The following is a 15977-nucleotide window of genomic DNA, read 5'->3' on the forward strand; positions in this document are numbered from 1 at the left end:
CATATCCCATTCAACATGTATACGTGTATGTAAAGTGAGTTTAACAATAAAAGCAAACATACACGTGTGCAGTATCTTATTTAAATCAAATGTGTGCATGCGAGTAATTTTGACGTTACATAAACATTCATACACATGCTGAAATTAAAGTGCAGAAATTTAAATAAGATAGAAAAAGCAACACCAGATTTTTTATCGAGGTTCAGCCAAACCATCTTACATCCTCGCCTTGGGCTTAACCCCAAGGATTCCACTATACCTGCTCACTTAACTGGGAGAAGCAAAAGCCTTTCACATCCTCTCCTTACGGGGCGAGGAAAACCCCAACTCAATTACTAGGCTGAGCCAAACTAGTCTCACTTGCGGGGCTGAGACTCCCTAGTTCAATTCCGGGCTGAATCGAACCAGTCTCATTTACGGGGCTGAGACTCCCTAGTTCAATTAACGGGCTAAACCAAATCGTTACATGAAAACCATTTTTGTACATAAAATATGCTTCTAAAATACAAACAGAGATGTACACAATAAGCTCAGTAAAAGTATGCACTCCAATGATATGAAATAATGCTCAGGTGAGTAAGGGTGCTTAACTATATTTAAATCCTAATAAATGTTTTCTCCAAAAAGATATTTCAATAAAGTTATAGGAGAACCTAGGATTTTTCTCTTTCAATGATTTTTGCACAAATAGAATGTATATGAAAAATGGGTATTATGTTCTCCAATCAAAGAATTATGCAAGTTAGAAACACTTGGAGAATCTAGGAGTTAAGCTCAATAGAATATTTGTGCAATAGATAACTTCTACCAAAATATATTTATCAAGGAAATAATCTAGGAGAAATGCAAGCAATACTCTCAAAGATTGATTTTCAAAAAGTAAGTAACAAATGAGAGTATATGCATGTAAATACAAATATAAAGCCCAAAATAAAATACTCTCTTTGAAAGTGATTTTGAGATAAAACGAGTGAAAGAGAGTTGGAGAGATTTGAATAAAATATTTTGCCCCAAAGAAGAAATTTTTGCAATAAAAACAAGTTGGGGAAACTTTGATTAACAGAGGATTAGAGAGAAATTTAGAGTTAATCAAAGTTTCTAATCTAGAGTAATGAGGGGGTATTTATAAAGTTTGTGAAAAATATGACCATTAGGGACACGCTTGGTATTTTTGAAAAGTTTAATTAAGTTTAATGACATTTTAAACACTTAAAAAATATTCCAACCTAAGAGCACCGGTCGACCAGAAGACTTTCGATCGACCGAAGTTCATATGGCTCGGTCGACCGAGCTAATTTTGAACTTCAGGGTCGGTTGATTAGGAATGGCGATTTTTCCAAATTAGCGCGGTTCGGTCGACCAGGGTGAAAATGAACTAAAGGTTCGATCGACCGAAAAAGGGAATTTTTCAAAACAGCGACGTTCGGTCGACCGAGACATTTTGAATTAAATGTTCTGTTCACTAGGTTGTTGGGGCATCTCCTGAGGACCCTCGGTCGACCAGGTAGTTGGTATGCAATTTTAGTTCGGTCGACCAGGTGGTCAAAATGTTGACCTCAGGAGGTTTCAATCAATCAGGGCTATTTGAATTATTCAGTTCGGTCGACGAGAACATGGTCAATCGTTGACCTGGACTTAGGTTCGATCGACCGGGCTACAAATCAACTATAAGGGTCGGTCGACCGAAAGTGCTCATTTTGTGCATTCGGTCCTGTTTTAGCCAATCAATCACCCTATTCAAATAACTAACACATATAAGTGCAATAGTGAGTGTCCTAGGGTCATTTTAGGTCATTTTGAAGACACTGAAAAAATCCAGTGTCGGTAAGTTTTTGTAAACTTTGTTTTAGCCCCGATTTTGACCCTAAAGCTATTCCAAAAACTTTTTATGATTTTGGTCTATTTAGAAAAAAGCTTTTGGTGAGATGTGCTGGTTCCTTGGTCTATCTATGATCATTCTGAGCATTCAAATACATCATACAGATGCATGCAATATTACAGACCAAAGATAAAAAATAAATGCATATACAAATTTAAAACAAATGTCTTCGTCTTTTTGCTCTTCCGACTTCATAGAATGCGCTTGATCGTATAGTCTTTAAGTCCTGCAAGCTTCCATTGTCGTTACCTTATGTGTGTGTTAAATTAATGGACCTGTTTACATGCTAAATACACACATAAGAAACATGTGTTTTGTTAGTATCAAAACAGGGATCAGATTCAAAAAGTCAATAATCTCCCCCTTTTTTATGATGACAAACGCACTAGAGTAAAATGGGTATAGCCTAAAAAGCTCCCCCTAAGAATATGCATAATATGAAATACAGACAATAAAACTCAAACATATTCACGAAAGAAGACACTTCAAAAGATTATGCATTCAATTTTTGCGTTAAAGCACAAGCTCAGAAATTTACCCCTATGTTTTCACCCTGAAGATATTTGTCCCTATGGTTATAAACATTTTGCTCAAAACTATTCTCCCCCTTTTGTCATCAGTAAAAGGGTTAAGTTGAGTAAAAAATAATTTTATCTTTTAAGGACAGACTCAGCAAAGAGAACTCCCCCATTTTGAAAAACTTTTAAAGAAAACTCTCCGCCTTTTTTTTTTAGTATAGATAATGGGCATAAAAATTTAAACTGTTTTAAAGATATATGACAATTAAGCACAGAACAATTTTCATAATTGGTCATTAAGAAATAAAAAAATAATATGACAAACAAGATCAGACGAAGATTACCCACAAACCATGACAAATTAAACATATCATAAGACCCGTGAAAGATTTGAGTTCAATGCACACAACATATGATAACAAATGTAGGTTTGAGCATAAATGCAGTCTAATAAGTTCATATGCATTTCAAATATGATCCATGAACCAGTTATGTAGCACCCTTTTAAAAATAAAGTTTCATGACACAAAAGTTTAAGCACAAGTCATGAAATCACAAGCAAGACATAAAATATATTCTATATGAGTTTAATTCTTGCTTTCATAAATGTATATATATAAATATATATATATATATATGTGTGTGTGTGTGTGTGTGTGTATAAAAATATATATCTCCTTAAAATTTTCAATGAATACTAGGGGATTTATGCTTGCTGAAAAAGAAACTTTAATTTAAAACTCAAGCAAGCATTATTTTCCTGGTTTATTATTTAAACACAAATCACAAAGTACCAGAAAAATGCAACCATATAGATTCAAGGATATTAAATAAATTTAAGAAAGGGGATCATATGGCAAAACCTAAAACATTATGACAAACAAAATATTTTCATTTATTATATTCAATGAAGACATTACAATTAAGCACAAGCCGCAATGAATTCAAAAAAAAAAACCCAAATCTAAGCTAGAAAAGTTGTGAGCACAACGGGATAGAAAAAATAATTTCTAGGTGCTCCCCCTATCAATTTGAATACATGCTTAGATTCTTGTAACTATTTATACTGATATAATTCGTGAAAAATCATTAAAACTCCAAACAGTATAATTATTAATTTCAGATTTTACTAGATAAGTGTTAGACGAATAAATTTCACCAGTAAAATATCCCTAAACACACATGCACTAAAAATCAAACACTAATTCATGTATGGTGTTCTTGTGTACTTGGAACAATCCATATCAAAGATATTCAGTAGAGACAGGATATGATGTTCAGGGTGCCTAGAAAACCTTCAGACTCAAAAAGTATAAACAATAAAAATAATGTGAGTCCATGGGTCAGGTGATTCTTTTCCTTTTTCAAGGATGGGGCTTAACCTCCCCGATATAGTCTTAAGCATATAAAAGTGCATTAACGTTCAAGGATGAATTTCATTTAAGCACACTCAACACATGTGCATCCTTCTAAATATTACTCAGCATGCAGGAGATTATAGGCATTAAGTTCATTTTCCTTAAAAGCAGGGCTTAAACTCTCCCTGTATATTTGCATGCATACATACTTGCATTAAGTTCAGGATGATAGTAATTTAAGAACATTCCTAAAAAATTCATCCTTTTCAAAAGATTTTCAGCATGCAACAAATTTAGACATTTTGCACATACTAGCATGACATATTGCATTTCAATTTAAATACACAATAGCTAACCAAGGCTATACTCAAGGGTAATGCAATAGGGGTTCAATAAGGATGACACAACTCAAAATTCACAATAAGTGTGTGTGAAATGAAAAACTCCCCCTAAGTCATGCAAATTCCTTAGTCAATGGACCATCATCAAAATATGGGGCGTTCAATTTAAACGGGATGATGCTCTACCATTTGGTTCCGGAGTGAAAGTACATAATCCAAAGAATTTGACCAAATGGTGTCCATGAACTAAGTTCATCCTAAGACACAACCTAAATGTGTACATGTCTTCAAAATACATAGTGGTTTGGATTTCACATGTACTATCCTATGTAATTACTGTGCATCTTAGGAAGGGAAATGTGATGCTTATACTAATCAAAAATTGATTTCACTAGGTATACCAAATAGTATAAGCGGTCCTTTTCATGCAGCTATACTGGTTATCTATTAAAAGATTTTGTCATATGCTAAGTATAGTCTTCCCTATAAGCCATAGATGCATCAGAAAATATATATAGAGACATGCAATAATGGTCATGACCCAAGAACATTTCAAATCAAATCATCAGACTTTAAGCACTAGATATAATGTTTAGGGTATTCTCAAGAGCCTCGATATTCAATAAATGAAGATGATGCATATGGATCATTTTTGTGCTTCCTATAGGGATGGAGCTAGGCTCTCCTAGTTATTTGATGATTATGCAAGGATGAATTTTAATTTTCTATTTGGTTTCACTCATCATTTAAAAAATGTTTTAACATTAATTTTATCATAATCATCTTTAGCACAAGGTTTTAATTTGGGAAAAATCCTATCGAAATTTCGGCAGTATGCCGTCTGTAAATCGGACATTTTCCAAATTTACCATGTACCTAAAACCAGATAGATTCATGCAATCAACAAGTAATAATCCAGTTTAAGCATGCGAGAACCTATTTCCACTACTAGCATGCAATTCTCATCAACTGCATCCACCATGCAAGAGGCATTCTAGACTAAGCATGCAATCAGGTCGTTCAATCAATATATCAAATAAAGTATAGACTATCCATATAAAGATATAATCATTAGGTAATCGATGGATAGTGGCATTCAATACAAATAGGTTATCCATCGAATATAATTGAACTTAAATCACAAGATGGATATATGCATTTATTTAAAACAAATTATTCATTCATAAGAAACTATAGTAATTTAAATAAGAATGGACATAGGCATTTAGCTCACATCAGATCAAATTTAAACAATATCCATTCATCATAGAATATATTCATTTAGCACACATGGATATTTGCGTTGAGCTTATACAAAGCATCCATTATATATGAAATAATAAGCACAATACAACAAAGCGCATATTGGATGAATTTTCAAAACATGATGCTCCCCTTCAATTATGTAGCCAAAGAATTTTACATTCACAGTATTTGGCATAACAAAATTTTTGAATATGAGGATGAGCTTATGAATTTCTTGAGTTTAATCTTATCATTTGAAAATGATTTATCATTTAAGCTCCATAATAAGTTTGGGGTAGCATGATGTATAATATCATGATAGATTTCCTAAACTTTAATCTGTGTGATGGACAAAACATGCTATATTTAAGATTTTTCAAATTACAACACACACATATATATAGCATTATGAATATAATGACATTTTAAAATCAATTTGTCCATTTGAATGGGATTTTATTTAAACATGCTTATGACATTTGAATTAAGAATTGATAGTTCTATATAAGCACGCACTAACCAAAATTATCATATATTAACCAATCATAGTTATATGTATACATATTAAGCTAAGATTGGATGTGATCACTAAAACTCAGTATTGGCTAGATTTCCTTAGGGTTCTCAGAATGATAATAGTGTATATTAAGGTTTTGAATTTTAAGCATTACACTATTTAGGCATTTAAGGTATTCTAACAATTTCTAAAATCTTATGAGTATATGAAATTTCCTTTGCAATGTACCTCATAAGACACAATGCTATCATCATAAAGGATTTATCATGATTTATACAAAGATTTAATACAAGATATATTATACAAATCATGACATGAAATTAACACAAATGTCATATGATTCACAGCAACAAATAAATCAAACACAAGACATATCATGTGAATCATACTATGAGTTATTCAATATATTAGAAGGAGAATATATATACCTTTAAGTTTTACTCCTTAATTGTTTAAGCTCAGAGTGGTGTCATCTCTATTTCGGTTCCTTATACCTCTTATGATTCCCAAAGGACCTTAGCACTCAAAAGAATGAACTTACAAAGGCATTAGTGACTAAGGCAAACAAAAAAATATGCATGGCACACATATGATATGCATTAAAACATATGTTATGCAAATTTAATTCATTTTCAAAATTTGGGAAATTTGAAATTTGAAAACATTTTCAATGGGATATGATAAGCATAACAAACACGAATACTTTCCAAATACACCAATCATTTGATTTTACAAACATATTTTCAGATTTAATACAGTAAAATCTATGCAATAAAATAGTGGAGGATTTGCAAAGCGCTGACCCTCAAAATTGGGATACACCGAAAAGTTGAGCCGTTGTGATCTTTATGCATAAGCGGCTAAGCCTTTTGCAATGAGGCTTTGATACCAATTGTTGGAATTGGGGTGATCCCAAGAGGGGGGGGTGAATTGGGTTTTAAATTTTTTTTGGCTAATTTAAACAATTCGCCGATTTACCACAGTATCATATCCCATTCAACATGTATACGTGTATGTAAAGTGAGTTTAACAATAAAAGCAAACATACACGTGTGCAGTATCTTATTTAAATCAAATGTGTGCATGAGAGTAATTTCGACATTAAATAAACATTCATACACATGATGAAATTAAAGTGCAGGAATTTAAATAAGATAAAAAAGTGACACCAGATTTGTTATCGAGGTTCGGCCAAACCAGCCTACATCCCCGCCTTGGGCTTACCCCCAAGGATTCCACTATATTTGCTCACTTAACCAGGCGAAAAAAAAGTCTTTTACATCTTCTCCTTACGGAGCGAGGAAAACCCCAACTCAATTACTAGGCTGAGCCAAACTAGTCTCATTTGCGGGGTTGAGACTCCCCAGTTCAATTCTGGGTTGAACCGAATCGGTCTCATTTACGGGGCTGGAAGACTCCCCAGTTCAATTAACGGGCTGAATCGAACCGTTACATGAAAACCATTTTTGTACATAAAATATGCTTCTGAAATACAAGCAGAGATGTACACAATTAGCTCAGTAAAAGTATACACTCCAATGATATGAAATAATGCTAAGGTGAGTAAGGGTGCTTAACTATATTTAAATCCTAATAAATGTTTTCTCCAAAAAGATATTTCAATAACACTATAGGAGAACTTAGGGTTTTTCTCTTTCAATGATTTTTGCACAAATAGAATGTATATGAAAAATGGGTATTATGTTCTCCAATCAAAGATTTATGCAAGTTAGAAATACTTGGAGAATCTAGGAGTAAGCTCAATAGAATATTTGTGCAATAGATAACTTCTCCCAAAATATATTTATCAAGGAAATAATCTAGGAGAAATGCAAACAATACTCTCAAAGATTGATTTTCAAAAAGTAAGTAACAAATAAGAGTATATGCATGTAAATACAAATATAAAGCCCAAAATAAAATACTCTCTTTGAAAGTGATTTTGAGATAAAACGAGTGAAAGAGAGTTGGAGAGATTTGAATAAAATATTTTGCCCCAAAAAAGAAATTTTTGCAATAAAAACAAGTTGGGGGAACTTTGATTAACAGAGGATTAGAGAGAAATTTAGAGTTAATCAAAGTTTCTAATCTGGAGTAATGAGGGGGTATTTATAGAGTTTGTGGAAAATATGACCGTTGGGGACACGCTTGGTATTTTTGAAAAGTTTAATTAAGTTTAATGACATTTTAAACACTTAAAAAATATTCCAACTTGAGAGCACTGGTCGACTAGAAGACTTTCGATCGACCGAAGTTCATATGGCTCGGTCGACTGGGCGAATTTTGAACTTCAATGCCGGTCGACCAGGAAGGACGATTTTTCCAAATTAGCGTGGTTCGGTCGACCAGGGTGAAAATGAACTAAAGGTTCGGTCGACCGAAAGAGGGGATTTTTTAAAATAGCGAGGTTCGATCGATCGGGACATTTTGAACTAAGAAGTTCGATCGACCAGGTTGTTGGGGCATCTAACGAGGACCCTCGGTCGACCAGGTAGTTGGTATGCAATTTTAGTTCGGTCGACCAGGTGGTCAAAATGTTGACCCCAGGAGGTTTCGATCAACCGGGGGCTATTTGAACTATTTAATTCGGTCGACGAGAACATGGTCAACCGTTGACCTGGACTTAGGTTCGGTCGACCGGGCTACAAATGAACTATAAGGGTCAGTCGACCGAAAGTGCTCATTTTGTGCATTCGGTTCTGTTTCATCCAATCAATCACCCTATTCAAATAACTAACACATATAAGTGCAATAGTGAGTGTCCTAGGGTCATTTTAGGTCATTTTGAAGACACCGAAAAAATCCAGTGTTGGTAAGTTTTTGTAAACTTCGTTTTAGCCCCGATTTTGACCCTAAAGCTATTCCAAAAACTTTTTATGATTTTGATCTATTTAGAAAAAAGCTTTTGGTGAGATGTGTTGGTTCCTAGGTCTATCTACGGTTATTCTGAGCATTCAAACACATCATGCAGATGCATGCAATATTACAAACCAAAGATAAAAAATAAATGCATATACAAATTTAAAACAAATGTCTTCGTCTTTTTACTCTTCTGACTTCATGGAATGCGCTTGATCGTATAGTCTTTAAGTCCTGCAAGCTTCCATTGCCGTTGCCTTATGTGTGTGTTAAATTAATGGACCTGTTTACATGCTAAAAACACACATAAGAAAGTACATATGCTTTGTCAGCATCAAAACAGATATCAGACTCAAAAAGTCAACAAAATATGACTTATTTAAGAAAGAATTAAAACAACTCAGAGTCCACTAGAAAAGTTATGCAGATACCCGCCGATGGAAATTGGAGTTTGGTGTAGGAGATAATGTATTCTTGAGAATTGCTGCAATGAAGGGAGTCATGAGATTTGGGAGGAAGGGTAAGCTAAGCTCTAAGTATATTGGGTCATTTGAGATACTGGAAAGAATTGGTCTAGTTGCCTACAGGTTAGCGTTACCCCCTCTGCATTGTCTAGGATCCATGATGTGTTTCATGTATCTATGTTGAAAAAGTACGTCCCACGTCCATCACATGTAATAAGATATGAGTCACTGGAGCTTAGAAATACTTTATCCTCTGATGAAGTGTTAGTACATACTAAGAAGATCCCATTGGTGAAAGTACTCTAGCGTAATCACGCAGTTAAGGAAGTTTCATAGGAACTAGAGGAGGAAATACATCAAAGATGCCCATAATTATTTAGCAGGGCCCAACATTAGCTAGATAAATGTGATGGTTAAGGTAAATATTTGGTTATTGTAGGTTTTATAGTTATAATCATTCTATTTTTGGTTTAATTCTTAAGTAGATTTGAGAGAGTTTTGTTTTGCTATTTGTAATCTCCTAGAAACCTTGGTTGTAACCACAATATTCCTCCACCATAAGTGAGGGTTATTAATAAATTTTGGATGGGACCGCCATTTGGGTGGCCGCCGACTCTTTCTAGAGTAGGGTAAGCAATTCAATGATTTCTAGATGTTGGTGTAAGTGCTAGTTAGTAAATTTTGAGGATGAAATTTTTATAAGGAGGGGAGGATGTAGAAACCCAGAAAAATAATAATAATAAAAATAGTAAAGAAAAGGAGAAAAATTGGTTTGGTACAGACCAAATCGTCAATGGTTTGGTGAGCTTAGGAAAACTGTCAATAATTTTTAATTACAGAGGCTCAGTAAAGGTAAAACGCTAAAAATTAGTTTGGTTAAAAACCAAACCGTCGACGGTTCAGGAAAACCATCGATGGTTTTTCTGGGGACAACAACCTATAAATAGATCATAGTTCATTTTTTTTTGGGAAAAAAAAATTATAACTCTCTCACACACACACACACACACACACACACACTCTCTCTCTCTCTCTCTCTCTCTCCAAATTTTAGTCAAATTGATGATTAGACGTCATTTCGAGATCCTAGTTTCAATCCTTAGCGGTTTAACCACAAAAGATTTGTCGTTTGGGGATCCTAGGTACCACTCTAGGGATAAGGTAAGGGGAATAGATTATATCAGTTAGTTTTAGAAAATTTAACCGATTAATTTGTAATACGTGATTACATGAATATATGTTTTTCTAAATATTTAGGCTTATGAAAAAGGAAATTTTGAATTATTATTATATGTATGTTTTTGGAAAATCAGGTATTTTGGCTTTAAGTAAATCCTAGAGATGACTATATGTTTATTTCTCAGCAAAATATATTTTATCCCAGGCAGATTATTAAATTATGAATTATCACTTAGATTGTGTGACATGAGTAATGAATATGTTACTGCATAAATAAACCTGTTAGATTAGTTTATGATGATACACAACAAGTATGATTTTATAATGATTTTTGAAAATTTTATAAATATTATGGAATCATGATATGACAATATTTAGCCAGATTTATGATATGATAGTACTTAGCCAGATTTATGATATGACAGTATTCAGCCAAATTTATGATATAACAGTATTCAGACAGATTTATGATATGACAAGAATTATACAAATTATGATATGACAAGCTTTATGAAAATGAGATCAAGTTATAGTTTTATTATATATGAACAGTATTATATGGTAGAAGAACCCTGATGGACCAATTATGTTTAGAGCATGGTACTATAGCTAATATGATATAGTCAGTGTCACCACACTATTCAGAAGTGTTGGTGTATGGACAGTCGATTGAACCAGAGAAAAGTAGAGTACCCCTATGGCAGTCCGGACTAGGCTGGGTAAGCCAATCATACTTACAAACGCGTTATGTTTGGCTTAGCGTGGTAGGCCAGCCATTGCTAATTCTCGCCTTTGGGCCGCATAACCTGATCATATGAGACTATTACATGATGTTATATGATTGTCCATTTAGGGAAAAATTCTTTTATGTATAGATATAACAGATGATTTACATATACAGAGAAACTTATTACGATAAAGTATGTTTATGTTGAAAAGTATGTATTTTCTAATATATATATATATATATATATATATATATATATATATGTGTGTGTGTGTGTGTGTGTGTGTGTGCATGTGCGCGTGCGTTGGAATTGGTGTATTCCCAAGAGGGGGAAGGAATTGGAATTTTAAAACTTCTTCCTAGTTTAAACTAGATATTAGCAGTATTTCACAACCTAGGGTCTTTCTAAGCATATACCAATTGCGCAGATAAAAATAATATGTGAAAGTTAAATCATACGCAACATTCACAATATATCAAATATAACATACATGTGCAGAAATATAAAGTGCAAGAAATTAAAAGCAGATATACAATATGTTATTGGGGTTTGGCTAATACTGCCTATGTCCCCGTCTCAAGCTCACAAGCAAAAGAATTCCACTAAGTTGCTCACTTGTGGGTGGAGTGACATCGTTTACAACACCTTTCCAGGATGATGTGCACCTAGTTGTCCTAATCAGGTTTGAACCAGTCTGGTGCTCTCCTAACTGGGTCTGAGTAAGTCTGGGACTATTCACAGGGCTAGTGTAACAACTTACTATTTAACTGGTTTTTTTATTATTTTTATTTTTATTTTTTTTTATGTACCATGACATTTAACATGCTCTGATACCATACTGGATTAAATCCAACCATTCACCTAAGCAGCGAGAAGCGGAAATCAAATAAACTTAACCATATATAATTACATACAATACTAGAGTGCTAAATTGTTTCCCAAAATATACATATATAACGGTTCCCCAAAAATGTCCTCAATTGGCTAGGGCTATACAAAAATACTCCCAAAAATACTCACTCTAATATCAGGGCAGTACTGAGGCCCCTCTATCTGCGAGCCTGATCTGCTCGCCTACCTGGATCACCTGAAAAATATTAAAACAATTGGAATGAGCCAACGCTTAGTAAGACGAAATATGATATTGCTAGTGTGTAGCAGATGAGTTACAATATCATAAAAATCTGTTTCTATAAAATCATGTATAACTGGATCTGTAAATACAATACAAGTAATAGAAACCACCACCATTTCCATGTTGCTTAACATATTAATATTTTATGGTACTATTTAAAATACTTCTAATGTACATAAGTATATTCTCTATCTCTGTAAATATGTATATACATAATAATAACTGAAAACTTCCCTGTTGATAACAGCGTGTCATGATTAACCCCTCATGACAAGGTTGTGCGGTCTGTAGGCAAGATCTACCTTGGCTGGCCGGTCAGGGTAAACCATTATACTCCCTCGGTCTAATCTGCCCTCCTCAACCCATATCTGATGGGGAGCCTGTCCATGTCAGGGCACTATACGATCGACCTACTACCACGTATTATCTAAATAGGTGGTTGCACTCTATAAACTGTATGTAGCTACGGTACCGTGCTCTGTAACTGTGTGGTCCAACAGGGTCTGATACTATATAATACATCTCTGTATACAACTATCTAATTTACTATGATTCTGAAATAACTGTATTAACCATGACACTGAAATAAACTGTAACTATGTCAACTGTATTTTTGAACTAAACTGTAATCTGTAAGTCATGATACTGAAACTGTATAATCATGGTATTCTGTAATTACTATAAAACATTAATAGGATTGAGAAGAGGGTTGAGATACTACGCCACCCTGCAAGCTGAAGATGGGCACTGGCGCTCCGACTATGGTGGCCCTTTGTTTCTTCTCCCTGGTTTGGTACGTCTGTCCTACCCGCTACCTCTCTCCCATCTTAATTTACTACTACTACTACTATCTCTCTCTCTCTCTCTCTCTCTCTCTCTCTATTCAACCTCCTAGTATTTAGTATTAAGTTAATTAACTTTAGTACTGATCATGATCATGCATTAATTAACCTGTGCATTTTCTCTCTTTTTTCTTCTTTTTTTTTTTTTTTGTATTAAGATAATTTTTTCATTTTTTTCAGAGCGTAGGTTTTTTTTTTTTTCTTTGATGCTTTGGAACTTTTAACGGGACAAACCCTTCAAATCCATCCAAGTAGCATCAAACTCGGGGATGGAAATATTGTTGCCCGTCTATTAACGCATTCTTAATAATTTATCGAAAGTAACAAATCGCAAGTAAAGAATAAAACTAAAATCTTAAGATAGAATCCTAAAAAGAAGATTTCATGATTGAATTATTGAATTTCAACCACCCATTTGATGATAGATCGAATACAATAATATGAACGTAGTCAAATTTAGAGTATTTTAAAACTAGTCTAATTTTAAAATTTAGAGTATATATATACATATATGTATATATATGAATTGTCTCTTACCTAACCATTAAGGATGCATGTTGGTCTAGCTATAAAGATTATATCCCTATAAGGTTTGGAGATTGAAAGATATAGATTATGAGTTAAGTTGAGCAGAATAATAAGGTATGCGTGCTCTATGGGCTAGCCGACTAGATTTGGGTAAGCATACTTAGCTAGCCTATCTATGTGCAACACAATGCTACCCATCACATTAATTAAGTCTATCCTAATCTTACAAAATCTCAAGCTATAAAATAAATGCATGTATTGCTAGCTAGTCTTTACCATCCAACCCTATATTTATATTGTTGGGCTTTGTGGAGTGTAGTTTCTTTTGATCTGGATGATGACTATCGGCCTCGAATTAATGTTGCATGATTTTTAATGAGAGATTTCAATCCTAAAGCTTAGTCTATGGAGTGAAGGCTTGGGCCGTACTCATGGGGGGTCTGGGGGCAACACTTCTAGAAAAAAATTTTGGGCTCATTTTGTAGCCCATTTAGAACCTTGTGTGCAGCATATAAAACAACTGTTTTTTGGGTGATTAGGTCAGACCGTCATTTTGAGAACGAGAGAGAAAATTATTGTACGACACACTCTCTGTATTTTTTTTTCTTCCTGATTATAATGAAATCCCTACAATTTCGTAAACGTAGGCAAAATTACTGAACCACGTAAATATTGACTTATGCGTGTAATTATTTTCTTTGGCGTTAATTATTTCTCCATTTGTTGTTTCTCACAGGATCTGAGAATTTCGTGTTAATTCCCATCATATATCATGCTGAATTGGGCAGAGTCAAATTATTGAGAAATATATTCATAGGACATACATCACTAATTAATATTAGTAACATTAAATAATAATAATTATTATTATTATTATTATGACAAAAGATATTAACCTCATTTGAGGTTTGTCAAAAAGTTATGAACTTTATTTGAGGTTTCAAAAATATCACAAATCATTCCTAAAATTTGTGAGAATGATAAAAATCTCTCCTCAAAAGATCTATCTTTTTACAAAATATAATGAAATGTTTGTATTTTTTTTTTGACAAAATATTAGAGAAGTTCTTGCAACTTTTGGAGTGTCAGGAGAGATCCTTAGATTTTTAAAAATCTCATAAGTTAGTGTCTTTTTGCCAAATCTCGGAAGAGATTATTGCCTTCTACACTTAAAAAAAGAAAAAAAAAAACGCAAACTTTATTAATAGGCCCTTACTTTTAACAAAAGAATATCGTGGTTACAAGATAAGCATTAAGAGATTATAGATAAAGAAATTAAAGCCCTCCTAAAAACAATATTAACAACCAACCAAAATAAGATTACAAATCCAAATAAAGTTAAACAAGAAACAAATCTAAACAGACTTATCAAAAATAAAATAAATAAAATAAAATAAAATCAAAAAATTAAAAAATTTAAACCTACCAAACAAAAATCGAGAGATTGAAAAAGAAAGTGAGACTCGAATCCGAATGATACCTGTCAACGAGGTAAAAAATATATTTTTGTTGGAATCATCTTCTTAATGCACAAGCAAGCATGCATTTGGGTGGGGGACGGATGTGATGGATTGAAATAATTATATTCTATCAATTTTTTTTTTATTTTTTGGTGAGAATTATTTTGGGGTTGATGACAGCATATCGCATGTTGTAATAAAATGAATGTGACGGCTTAGCTGATGGTTTGGTCACTATTGGTCTCTTTAGAAATTTGCATTATCAATCGTTTTAATAAAATGGATGTGACTCCTCCTCATTATTTAATTCCATCGTTTTAATTAGCAATTGGATGATTACTATTATTATTTTTATTATATATGTATTAATTTGTAATTTCATTATTCAGACTAAATTAATAAATTTTAAATTTAATTTTTTATATTTCTAAATACAATATATATATATATATATATAACTTTTCATTCAATGAAAAAAATAATAGCCTCCATATTTTCTAAATTTAAGTAAATCATAATTTTTTATTTATTTAGAAAGAGAGGTTTTAAATAGTGTTAATTCAAGGAGACGTCTAATGTCCCAAGCAAAAAAAAAAAAAATTAAGTAGTACAATCTGTCAATTCAATTTTATACCTAAGTATGCTTACAATCTTTTTTTTTTATTTGAAATTTAGATACGTTTACACAAAAGCAAATATTAACTTCATCATTGCCACTTGACTTCCTCTTAATAAAACGTTATCTCGACTGAGGCGAGTTGATCAAACAACTCATTGAAGTTATTCAAATGCCTGTTGAAACTCTCACCTGCAGACATGTTCATCGTAAATAGTTTTTTCATGAGATGTACCTTATTTGCGGCCAAAGGCTGCTCGTAAATATTTGAGAGCGCATCCATTAGAGACTTGGTGGATGTTATACGC

The sequence above is a fragment of the Malania oleifera genome, chromosome 10, assembly GCF_029873635.1.
Source record: "Malania oleifera isolate guangnan ecotype guangnan chromosome 10, ASM2987363v1, whole genome shotgun sequence".
NCBI lineage: Eukaryota > Viridiplantae > Streptophyta > Magnoliopsida > Santalales > Ximeniaceae > Malania > Malania oleifera.